This window comes from Pteropus alecto, unplaced genomic scaffold (assembly GCF_000325575.1).
Source record: "Pteropus alecto unplaced genomic scaffold, ASM32557v1 scaffold7, whole genome shotgun sequence".
Classification (NCBI taxonomy): Eukaryota; Metazoa; Chordata; class Mammalia; order Chiroptera; family Pteropodidae; genus Pteropus; species Pteropus alecto.
In genome coordinates this window covers 52,472,502-52,484,867 of record NW_006494614.1, presented here as the reverse complement: position 1 = coordinate 52,484,867, position 12,366 = coordinate 52,472,502, and the positions used below count along the sequence as shown (strand labels likewise).

At 36.8% G+C, this 12,366-nt stretch overlaps 1 pseudogene; it reads right to left on the bottom strand.

The window, feature by feature from the left end:
• Window positions 1-4,631: 4,631 nt before the first annotated feature.
• LOC102886807 lies at window positions 4,632-7,116 on the bottom strand (annotated as a pseudogene).
• Window positions 7,117-12,366: the final 5,250 nt, after the last annotated feature.

Below are 12,366 nucleotides of genomic sequence, written 5' to 3'. Positions count from 1 at the left end.
AGCAGATAGAGGCATGTGGTATAACCATGCAAGGTCTTAAGGACCATGAAAGCAACTACAGAGATGGAGCATACATTACTTCATGGATTAGGAAGCACTTCTCAACCTTTTTGATATCATGGCACACAGAAAAAACAATGTTATTTGTTGGGCAAATAACTGTAGTAAACTAGAAGGGGATTAGGCTTTATGGACTTTGTGGAAAAAATGACATTTTCTCTATATTATATTAATTATAAGAAAAATGAAATAGAAATTATCAAGAAGTATATTAAACATAAATTTAGAAGATATACAACTAAAAATCTTAAATTTTTATCATTTTTGAAGTTACTTCAATAAATATAGCTTTTTTATTTCCAATTATATACTTGAAATGACTACCAATTTTCTTGCAATTGTATGCAAATCTACAATTAACCTAAAATAAAAAATTTTATTAAAAAAAAATTACCCAACAAGATATAACCAGTTAAGCCACATAAGCAAAACTTAATCTAGTTTTTATCTTCTGAATGTAGGTGAAACTTAATTTAGGTTATTTCTTGTAAATGCCTCTGATAACTGTAAATAAAACTTGTCTTCCTAAAGTGGTATAATTACTTTTACCCAATCTCCCTGTTACTTGGGAACTCCCATTGTAATAACAACCAATCATTGTGAAGGTTAAAAAACTTCCTCATTCTCACTTTATAAGCCTTCCTGTAACATCATGCCTCTGACTTTCATACTGCTTTGGGATTTGTAGTCTCCCTGTTCAAGAGCAGTTTGTTTCTCACTCAATAAAATATTCATATAAAATTTAAAAAAATGAAACGAAATGACTATAGATAATTATCAGTGTTTAATTACAATTATCAATGATGATCTCTTCAATTTCTTGATAGTCCCTGTTGGTGAGATATTTTATTTGCATAAGTTGGTGATACAAATTTTAAAATCTTTTTTTATTCCCATTTTAAAAAAATTGTATTTAAAGACCCTAACAGCTCTTTCTTTTCTTTCATTTACAAATATAATGTTGAAATTTCTTGAAATCCAATTGATTTTTTCTATCCAGTGTTTCAAAATAATGAGTTTTACTTTGCAGAATAGGCATGTGGTGTTAAAATAATCACTTCACAGTTAGTTTGCACATATCAACTACAAATTGACAAAAACATCTGATATAAATGAGGACAGAGTTTGGGTGCTGTTGCTTTGAGCTCTGCCAGGAATCACTGCCAGGCCTCCTTGTTCCTCCAGTCAGCTCCAGGTAGGGCCATATTTAGGCTTCCTGAGCATCCACAGTTTGAACTCTTCCTGTTGCTCTGTGGGCTCCTTTTCCTTGAAGGGCAGCAGCATTCAGTGCAGTTGGCTGATGACTAAGTCTAAGTAGTTAATCAAGCAGACTATGTAGTCGCTGTCACCAAATGGGGTTTGTCAGATGTTGGTCCTCACATTTGCTGCTCATCTTGCCAAGCCATCTGAAGAACTCAAATGGTAGTATAACTGGTATAAGACATACTGAAGGATAAAATGTGAAGTCCTACACTTATCTGTACTGGTACATTGTACCTTCAACTAAGTGGGGCCTGTTTCCAAATCTCTTGAAAATCTCTAGAAAATGACAGGTTAAGGACAACATTTTATGGCAACTATCTCACCAGAGCAAGAGAAAGGTAGCTGGTTCCTTTCCCTCAGGAAAGAGGCAGCCCTCATGAATGTCAGGGAGCGGACACTGTGGAAGCAATTCAGAGACCTAAGAAGCTATTGAGAGAGCTGATGGAGAAAAGTGGGGAGGATCTTAGCAAAGAGTTTCAGGCTATTAGTACTAAGCTCTTCAAATAGCTAAGTCTTGACCAAAATCTCTTTATAGAAACTCACTGCAAAATTAAAACATATAATACCATTTCTCTAATAGTTGCTTTGTATTTCTTTCATACCATACATGACATATTTATGGTGGAACCCAAAGGAAATAGTTTTGAAAAAAGAAAAACAGGAACAAGACTTAATTGTTTTATAAAGTCTCTGGAGGATTATGTGGCCTTAACCATGCATTTTGGGGTTTAATAAAGCAACTCTCAAGTAGCAGCACACCAGGTCTAGTTACGGGTTTATTTTCTGAGTAGGAATTTATAGTGTTTTGCCAGCTGTCAATCATACTGTGCTGGATCAGTTCGATGTTCTTGGTAATTTCCTTTAGGGAATTCACTTGGTCCACTGTGGCTACTTCTTTAGGCTACATCAAAATTGCCAGATAGTGATTTCATTTTAGTTTTCCTACCCCTCTTTAGTATTTGTAATTTTCTTCTCTGAAAGTAAGAATCCTGGCTCATGATCCTTAATATATATATTTTTTGACCAATCCTCCTGTATGAAGCCAGTTTCTCATCTCTGTTTCTACCCCTTCTCTTACATAAATGCCCTCCTAAACCCTCTCCAACACTATGCTTGGCATTCCCCCCACATGGATGCCTCCTTACCTTATTTGGGCTCTGACAAGTCATACCCCATTTCTCACCTTGCTCTGGCTCTGACTCTCATTGGTGAGCCCCTCCCTCCCCTACAATGGACTTTCTCTTCCTCTAGGTCAGGCTGCTTCCATGGGTTGGTATCCCTTCACTGCTTGGGTTCTGACCCTTTGCTGTGGGCCACCTCAGTTCCCCATCTACACCCTGCCCCATTGCACTGCCAGCACAGATGTCAACTTTGCTCTGCCTTACCCAAATACTTTAAGACTGGATTGCTCAGGAAGGGAAGAGAAGAGGAAGAAAGGAAAAGGAAAAAGGAATGGGAGAGGAGGGAAAGGCTATTCCTTGCTTTTTAAAATATAAGAAAAATAATTGTGAGAGATGGAATGGGAAATAAGCCTCTTCAAACAATTTTAAGAAAGAGTACATATGAGGTTTGAGGGTGTTGACATTTATCTTGTTAACACTATTCCTATCTGAGCACTCTTGGAGAGTCTTTTTACACTCTCAGGTGTAAGATTTTGAAGACCACTGATCTAGGAGTCGCAGATTAAGTAATGGAATGGAAACACCTAGGAAGAGACTTTCCACCTCACAGAAGCCCCCAAACTATTCAATTACCATCACTATTTTACCCTAACCTCCACAGTTCTACTCCCTTTTCCCTCCTCTGTCTTCTTTCATCCCGCTTTCCTGTCAAGAAGCACTGCTTTCCCCACCATGCCTCCTCGTGCAGTAGAACCATTCATAAAACACTGACTTGGTCCTTTCCTCAAGCTGCCTCCTCTTCTAGCTTCTTCACTGATCCACTTCACAGGTGGGCCCTCCAGACTTACCTTTGCCTCTGCAGTGGGGCTGGGTCTCTAACAATCTGTGGTAACTCTGGTTAGAGATTTTTCTCTCAGGAGCTCAGGGCTGGGAGCTATAAGGTGGTCTGGGATAGAGGAGGGATGTCAAGAAGTGCTGAAAAGAGAGAAACTTTGCAAGAGTGAGATATTCTCTGATCGACTTTGTATTTGGGCTGGGACTCTATGTGTGACCTGTCTAGGGTGGAAATAGGTTCAGGGTTTCACAAAGCAATATTTTTAGGGCTTTTGATCATCATAGTCTTAGAATGTGAAACTGAAAACCAGACATGTAACTTGACAAAGGTCACAAAAATAAGAGTACATACATAACTAGACAGGTTGATTTCCTATAAATTAATGATTAATAAGCTCAAGTGAACCCGAAATACTCACTGGTGATCATACTAGGTTTCCTGAATATGCTCAATCATCCACTTTCCATAATGGCTTTTCACACTTTTTCTCTCTTCTCAAACCTCCTACCTTACTCTGTTGGTTTCTTTAGCTGCTTCCTCACTTCATTGACTAAATGAAGTCATTTGGATAGGAACATCTTTACCTCCTGTACATTAAATCTACATATCTATGCTCACTGTCTCCAGAACAAAGCCAAAACTTCATCGATCTGTAATTTCTCCTTTTCTGTTGTAAAAGAGAAAGTAGCTTTCTATCTCCATGCCCTGATTTCCTATCATTTTATGAACTCATAATTTGTGTATTAAGTTTTTTTGCTGCTTGAACTCTCTAGAGAAGTTTCTATTTCCTACACTTTATGCTGACAGATAAACTAAAGTCCCAGTTTTCTCATCTGTTAAATGGATTTAATAGTAATATCTAAAACAGCTGGGAAAGATGGGTTCTTGCCTGGGTCACACACTTTAGAGGGCTCACTTATCATAAAAATACATACAAAAATGCATTTATAAAAGAACTTGTAGTCAGTACTGCCACATGGTAATGGTGCTTAGTTAAGACTTGTAACTGCAAACACCCACTCTCATAATTAACACCATTCAGGCCCTAGGGGAACACATCTCCTTGTTTTTGTCCTATACCCTTAAACCAAAAGATAACTGCATTTGAATGCAGTAAAAATTTGTGGTTTGTATTGTGGGCTTTTTTTGGCTGGGAAGGGTGCCAATTTCAAATACAATTTTATTTAAGACATTGCACTGTCCACTTATAATAGTGTTTATAAAGTACAATGTCATTTCCTTTCCTTGTGTACAGTTATTTACCATAGCAGCTCCACCTTAAAACTGCCACAGAATTTGCTACAGATTTGGGTCCTTCAATGTTTTGTGGGGAACAAAAACTAAATTCACATTCAGGTTGTCTTGATCAGTCTTTTCAATGGCGGCCCAGAGGAAGAACTGCCAGAAGGAGGAGCACGGTCCCGAGGCATTCCTTCTGGCTTACCTCCTACACTCTATGTGGTACAGCTTGGGGATGACAGGGTTGTAGACTTTCTCCAGCTCTTTCTGATGATGTTCAGATTCTTCGTTCTCTTCAGTCTGTTATCAAGCTAGTCTATGATTTATTACATTTGTCAAGAATCTTCTGTTTATCCTCATTGTCGAGCTTATAAGTTTCTCATCTTCAACGGTGGTTTTCACATTGATTGCAAAGAATTCAAGTGAATTTTTGGAGGACACCTTGTCCCACTGCTTCTCATCTTCAACTTTGTACTTCTCGGCTTCTTGGACCCTATGTTCACTGTCTTCCTTGATCAAATGGTTCTTGTATTAGTCATGGTAAGTTTGTTCTCTTTTCCTATATTCTTATCCACAGCAAAGACAGTGAGGATGCCATTGGCATCAATATCAACAGTGACTTTAATCTAAGGAGCATCACAGAGTGCAGGAGGTGTGCCCGTGAGTTCAAACTTGCCAAGTAGATTGTTGTCCTCGGTTATGGTGCACTCATCAGTCAGAGTAGGGAGTAAAGGTCTGTCTGCTTGGCAGGATTGGTAGTATTGTGCTTAATGAGGACAGTCATGACTCCACCAGCAGTTTCAATGCTAAGAGAAAAAGGAGTAACATCCAAGAGCAGAGAATCTTAAATGTTTTCAAATTTGTCTCCAGATAGGATGGCTGCCTGGACAGCTGCACCATAAGCAACAGCCTCATCAGTGTTAATGCTTTTATTCAATTCCTTTCTGTTGAAAAAGCCCTGTGCAAGTTTCTAACTCTTGGGGTTACAGGTAAAACTACCCACAAGGACAGTATTATGACTCTGAGACTTGTCTGGCTTGGCATCCTGAAGGGCTTTCTATACAGGCTTCAATGTGCCATGGGATAAGTAAGCATTCAATTCTTCAAATTGGGCAAGGGTAATGGAGGAATAGAAGTTGATTCCTTCATAGTGTGAATCAGTCTCAACACTGGCCTGTCTGTTGGAGACAAGAACACATTTAGCATGTTCACAAGCAGTACAGAGGTGATACACAGCCCTCTTATCCTCACTGATGTCCTTATGCTTGCCCTTGAACTCTGCAATAAAATGATTGACTATTCGATTGTCAAAGCCTTCATCTAGGTGGGTATCTCCAGCTGTAGATTTAACCTAAAATATTCCATCTTCAATAGTGAGGATTAACATATCAAAAGCGCCACCTCCTAAGTAAAAGATTGGCTCATTTCTTTCCACTCTAAGCCATAAGCAATAGCAACAACAGTTGGCTCCTTGATGATTCTCACTTAGTCGAGACCAGCATTGATTCCAGTTATGCTGAGAGTCATTAAACTAGGGTGATACTGTGACAACAGCATTGGTAACAGTCTTCTGTTACCAAGTAGGCTTCAGTGATTTCCTTCATCTTTGTCAAAACCGTAAACGAAAGCTTTTCTAGATAGAAACTTTTTGTTTCTTTCTTTTATTCTATTTGGGCCTGCCTGCATCATTCAACATCATGTAGGGTCAATGCTTCATATCAGACTTGTAGTTCTTGTTTAGAAAGCTTATTAATTGTCGATTCAACTTCTTTAATAGATATAGACTTATTCATATTGCCTATTTCTTTTCATGTGAGTTTTAGCAGATTGTATCTTTTAAAGAATTGATCCATTTTATCTAGGTAATAAAATTTGTGGGCATAGAGTTATTCACAGTATTTCTTCATTATCTTTTTAATATCCATGGGCTCTACAGTGATGTCTCCTCTTTCATTTCTGATATTAGTAATTTATGTCCTCTCTCTTTTTTCTTAGTTAACTTGACTAAAGGCTTATCAATTTTATTGATATTTCCAAAGAAATTTCTTTAGTTTTCATTGTATCTCTACATCGATTTTGTTTTCAATTTAATTGATTTCTGCTCTAATTTTTATTTTTTCTTTTATTCTGTTTACATTGAATTTAATTTCCTATTCATTTTCCAGTTTCTTAAGTTGGAGGAAGCTTAAATGATTGATTTGAGATTTGCCTTGTTTTCTAATAAATGCATTCAATGCTATAAATTTCTTTCTAAGCCCTACTCTGCTGCATACTACAAATTTTGATAGATTGTGCTTTAATTTTCAGTTCGAAATATTTTTAAATTTCTCTTGAGATTTCTTTTCTTGGCCCATATGTTTTTTAAAAATGCATAGCGTAATCTCCAAGTATTTAGAGATTTTCCAGCTTTCTTTCTGTTATTGATTTTTAGTTTAATTTCATTAGGTTCTAGAGTATCCATTATGATTTTTATTCTTTTGAATTTGTTGAGGTGTATGTTTTGGCCCATAGAATGGTCTCTGTATGTGAATACTTCATGTAAGCTTGAGAAAATGTGCATTCTGCTGTTGTTGGATGAAGTAGTCTGTAGGTGTCCATTATATCTAATTGATTGATGATGTTGTTGAGTTTGACTATGTCTTTACTGATTTTCTAACTGCTGTGTTTGTCCATTACTGATAGAGGATGTTGAATTCTAAGTATAATAGTGGATTTATTCATTTCTCACTATCAGTATGTGCCTTATGTATTTTGACACTGTTGTTAAATGCATACACATTAAGAACTGTTATGTCTTCTTAGAGAATTGACCCTTTTATTATCATGCAACGCCCTTATTTTCCCTGATAACTTTCCTGCCAATGTGCTTGGTGTGAAATTAATATAGCTACTCCCACATTCTTTTTCATTAGTGTTGACATGGTAAGGGGTTGTCTTCCTTCTAGATTCTTTCAGAATTTTTTACTTACTTTGCATTTATTGATTTTCTGTAGTTTGAAAATGATAGGTCTAAGTGCAGTATTTTGTGTGTTTGTTTTTGATTTTCGGCCTTTATCCTGCTTTGTGTTCTCTGGTCTTCCTGTATCTGTGGTTTGGTGTTGACATTAATTTGGGAGAAGTTCTTGAACATTATTGTTTCAAATATTTCTTCTGTTCCTTTCTCCCTTTCTTCACCTTCTGGTATTTTTCATTATGTGTATGTTATATCTTTTATAATTGTACCACTGAGGATAACTTCTTTTCTTTTCTCAGAAGGATTACACATTTGTGGGAAAAAGGCACATAAAAGTTTCAAGTATGAGAATTAAGAAATGTTCTGAATCTTATAGAAGCGTGCTTCTTCCTGTACTTTGATTTTGATCACTATCACTTTTCTGGTCATTTTCTTTTAGATAAGCTGTAACATATTAACACTCTTCTTAACTTGTAGTCTGGCTGTGGTCAAATCTATGCAGATCAGAAAAGTCCTCTTATCTCTCATCTTTAAAGCTAAATATCATTTGAACAGATTATAATTGTTTGAACTGACTGAAGAGTGCATTTGAATGGCTGATGCTATGTGTAAAAATTGGACTGGTCTAATATGTATTTTCTTATGACTATTTACTCCACTGCTAAATATCAAAATGTAATCAGGTCCACACAGTCCACACAGTATGGCATAGCCAATTTGGATTCTGACAGTCTTTAATGGAAGGTGAATGAAACTTTGATTGCTCTGATAGACCCTAATAACCATCGGGGCTCACACCGGGCAAAGTCCATCTCAGAAGTTGTCACAGGCAGCAGTTTTATTATGAACTCAGAATTTCATGGTATGGAGAACTCTTAATTTATTTTGGTTGAATGTGACTCATTAGTGGTAGATGGACAAAGAATAAAACAATATTATTTAGTAAGTCACCATAGTTACTATTAAAAATGAATACATGCATAGATTTATATTTTTCAACTTTAGGATATTTTCGTGGTGGCTTTGAATTGCCTAATGCAGAATCCTAAAAAATTAAATTGATGGCTTAGAATTCAAATGAAAAATAAATTACATTTTAGAAAGATTGCATAAAACTTCTTAGAAAGATTTGCCTTTTCTCTACAGCTTTGCAACTGACAATCTGTGTTGGATTCCTGTGACCCTGAACAATGACGGTGGAAGTGGGCCTTTATTTCGCATTGCCTTTCAGATTGCTCTTTAAATTCCCTGAGATGAGTGACTTTGTCAATTTTGATGGTAAAATGATGCTTAAGATAAAAACCAGAAAATGCCTTAGCTAGAGTCGTGACACCTGTGAGATATCTAGGAGCAGATTCTATATAAAGATTTGCAAACAGGAATGATAGGGGAACATGTTAAGAAGAATTCTTAGCTCAGAGCAGCTTAGCGGAGAAAAACTAAGACCACCATATGGTTATTTTATCTGTCAAAGCACAGATAAAGCTTTTGCTTCTTACACATGAGAGTTATGGAAAACTATAACATTCTAGCATACGTAAGTAGATGTTCTATCTCACCATGCTAAAAAGTTATATAACTCAGAAGAAGTTGAAGAGAAAGTTCTTTGGAGCACTCATGCATACTTCTGAAAACTTCAAACCTAAAAGAGAGGCTACTGAGTCAGATGTCAGAGAACACTGCTCAAATCAAATACAGCTGAGCTGTAGTGTGAGGAGAAACAACTGGGTCTCCTCCCGGAGAGATGTGTTATCCCTAAAAGAGAGCAGGAACTCTGAAAAGAATGGCTCTTGGACCTTCAAATTTGAAAGAATGAAAGAGAAAGCCTGGTCTTAAACAAAATACCTTTAAAAATTAAACACACACACACACACACACACACACACACACACACACACACCCCTTTTGTGGCATCTTGAAGAGTCCTCTGATATTTCTTTCTCAAAGTTAGATCCTTCCTTTATACTCTAAGAACCTGAGACTCACTTAGGACAACGATGGTAAATAAAAAGCACAGTAACTCAGGCCTGCATTCTGAGCTTTTATGTCTCATTGCCTGTCACAAGGAAGCTTCCTGGACATATTAAACTTTTTTAAAACTTCAATTCAATAAAAATGAAGATTTTCCTTTTAGGTCACCATTTCTTCTGGCAGACTGAGTCTAAAGTGCACTTTATTTCCCTTTAATTTAACAGCCACAGCAGCTTTTCCAGTTAAATCGACTGTTCATTATTGAGCCCCATTTATGAAGGGGCTGTGCAGTGCAGTTTAATGAATCCTTGGCACAAAGCTCCCTTTCAGAACTGAGAAAGAATAGGGGCTGTTCAGGCCCTGTAGGGCTGTATGTCAAAGCCAGCCCATAATGCCTGTCAGCCAAGGGCAGAAATTCCCACTGATATAAGAATGTGCAAGAAATCAACTTTCACTACTGACGAGCAGATTAAGACACGATCAGGAAATGAGACTGTAGGTTTAGAACAGTGACACCTGTTTGAATAGAGCGATTTTCCCATCCCTTGATCACTGTGTGACTGGGGAGGGCCGTGGTAGAAGCAGCAACACAGCTAAGAACCCAAAGCCTTCCAAGGTCTTCCGAGATGGGAAAGAAAGACCAAAGACTATTGTGGGTGGGGGGCAGCTTTGGGCTAGGTGTTGTGCTAAGTGTTTCACATTCCTTTTTTTATTTTAATCTTCATAACAAGGATTAATAATCAACATTATGAGGATTATTCACGTGTGATGGGAAGGAAACTGAGGCTCACATGATTTCTTTCTTGGTTCAAGGTTACATTGCTAATTAGTCACAAAATAGCAATGATAGGATGAAACATAGGCCTGTCTTGCTCCTGATGTCTATCTTTTCTAGTGCTCTGAAGTGAAGTTAATCAATAGATTTGGTCCTTTGGAAACATCCAAACTCTAGTCACTAGGAATACTTTAAAAATTTTAATTGCATGTAGTATACATTGAGTGTCTACTATGTGCTAGGCACATATGATGTACATTGGGGATACAAGCAGATAAGATATGACATGAATATGTGAGGAGTGTAGTGATGAGCCTGCCTTTAGTGAAAAATTAGTCTCTGTTTTAAGCCCCAGATCTGACAATGTATAACTTTCTTACCGTTCAGACCCTGGGAAAGCTCGGGGAAGTCCCTCTCACTAAGCCTTAGCTGTGCTGCTCTTTCCCCAGCCTCCACTCCGCACAGTGATCAAGGGTGATGGCTCTGCTGACTCTGGTATTGCTGACTGCTCTTCAGAGGGTAATATGCTGCAGAGGATTTCTACAGAAAGGAGTCCTAGATGCCTTTATGTTACATTAAAACTATGAAATCCCTGAGTTCTTAAGATGGGTGTGTGGATTTGTTTTCTTTCAATATTAAGGAACAGATCAAATCTGTTGAGGTATAATTTTAAAAAAGATAAAATCATGACTCTTAGGCAAATATAAAATGAACCACATGTAAGAGATTCTATTTAATTGATGAATTAGCAAGGAAACCTCTAAGATATTATGATTGAGTCAAAGAATATTTAAGAAGCCAAGTGTATTTTATGCACTGATAGGATAAGATTACTAGATTACATAAAAACTAGGCTATAAATCTTTGTGGTTATCTGTTTCATGGATAGAAATTATTTTCATCTCTACTAGACAAAACTCCACCAGATAATAAGCAATTTTACTAAATCTGGGACCTTCAATCAATGGCAAATGGTGAGAGAAATTAAATATATTCCTCTAGACAATTTCTGGGTGGTCTTTGTTCTGTGTAACATTGAAAGAATGTGGGATCCACCTTTCTGCCTTATTTCCAAGCCTTGGATAATTTTTCTGATAAGTCCTATGTTTTACAGAAAGGTAAATTTGGACCTATGTAGAGAAAGGAAATGATCTGCCTACATCATAGTGAGTTGTTGGCAAAGCCAGAACTAAAACCCTGTCTCCTGTCTCCCTAAAAGTGTTTGTTCCGCTTTACTGCTGTGGAACCACATAGCAATCTTGTTTCTTCCACTGGAGACCAGACAAAGAGAGGAACTGTACTTTTCTGATTATGAAGAGTGAAGGGACATGTATTTTCCAGGGCAGCTTTTAAATTTGGATCAATGAACTGTGGGAGCAGGAAAATATGCTAATTCAACCATTTTTATTAAGATACAAATTAGGAAGTTAACCTTGGAGTTTACTTCTTTTAAGTTTTTTTTTTCAATAACAGTTAACATATGATATTATATTAGTTTCAGGTGTACAACATAATGATTAGACATTTATATAACTTATGAAGTGATCACCGTGATAAATCTAGTACCCATCTGACACTGTACATTGTTATTATAGTATTATTGACTGTTTTCCCTATGCTGTACATTATATCCCATGACTGTTTTTATAACTGGCAATTTATACTTAATCTCTTCATCTTTTTTACCCATTCCCTCCCCCGCCACCGTCCCACCTAGCTGGCAACCATCAATTCGTATCTATAAGTTTGTTTCTGTTTCATTTGTTCATTTATTTTGGATTTTAGATTGTACATATGAGTGAACAAGGCTATTTGTCTTTGTCTGATTTATTTTACTTAGCATAATACCCACTAGGTCCATCCACATTGTTGCAAATGGCAAGATTTCATTCTTTTTATTGCTGAATAATATTCCATTGTATATATATACCACATCTTCTTTATCTATTTGTCTATTGATGGACACTTAGGTTGCTTCCATATCTTAGCTATTGTAAATAATGCTGCAGTGAACATAGGCATGCACATGTCTTTTCAAATTAGTGTTTTGGATTTCTTTGGATAAATACCCAGAAGTGGAATTGCTGGGTCATATGGTAGTTCTATTTTTTAATTTTTTGAGAAATTTTCATACTGTTTTTCATAGCGG